Source organism: Odontomachus brunneus, unplaced genomic scaffold (genome assembly GCF_010583005.1).
Source record: "Odontomachus brunneus isolate Ranch 3 - 2012 unplaced genomic scaffold, Obru_v1 Obru_scaffold_236, whole genome shotgun sequence".
Lineage (NCBI taxonomy): Eukaryota > Metazoa > Arthropoda > Insecta > Hymenoptera > Formicidae > Odontomachus > Odontomachus brunneus.
The window spans coordinates 4,879-5,396 of NW_022639686.1; positions in this window are offsets into that span (position 1 = coordinate 4,879).

Below are 518 nucleotides of genomic sequence, written 5' to 3' on the forward strand. Positions count from 1 at the left end.
ACCGTTTTTTACCGTTCTTTACCGTTTCTTTACCGTTCTTTACCATTTCTTTACCGTTCTTTACCGTTTCTAAACCGTCTTTACCATTCTTTACCGTTTCATTACCGTTTCTAAACCGTTTTTTACCGTTTTTACCGTTTTTACCGTTTTTTACCGTTCTTTACCGTTTCTTTACCGTTCTTTACCGTTTCATTACCGTTTTTTTACCATTCTTTAATGTTTCTTTACCGTTCTATATTACCGTTTTTACCGCTTTATTATATAATATATTGTCCTTGATGCATAACATGCATACGTTTGCAAAATCTTGTTGCACAGCACAGCGCAGTGTATGAGCTCATTAGTAATAATAATAATAATAATTGTCACATATAGCGTTTTTGTTACATATTGTTATCTCAGCTTCTCCTTCTGCGTCATAGATGAAGAATAGGAGGGGGAAACTGCAATGTTGCGTATTTTGCATCATTGTAAGAACAAAGGTATGCGATAGTGGGGGATTGTCTATATTAGAAAAA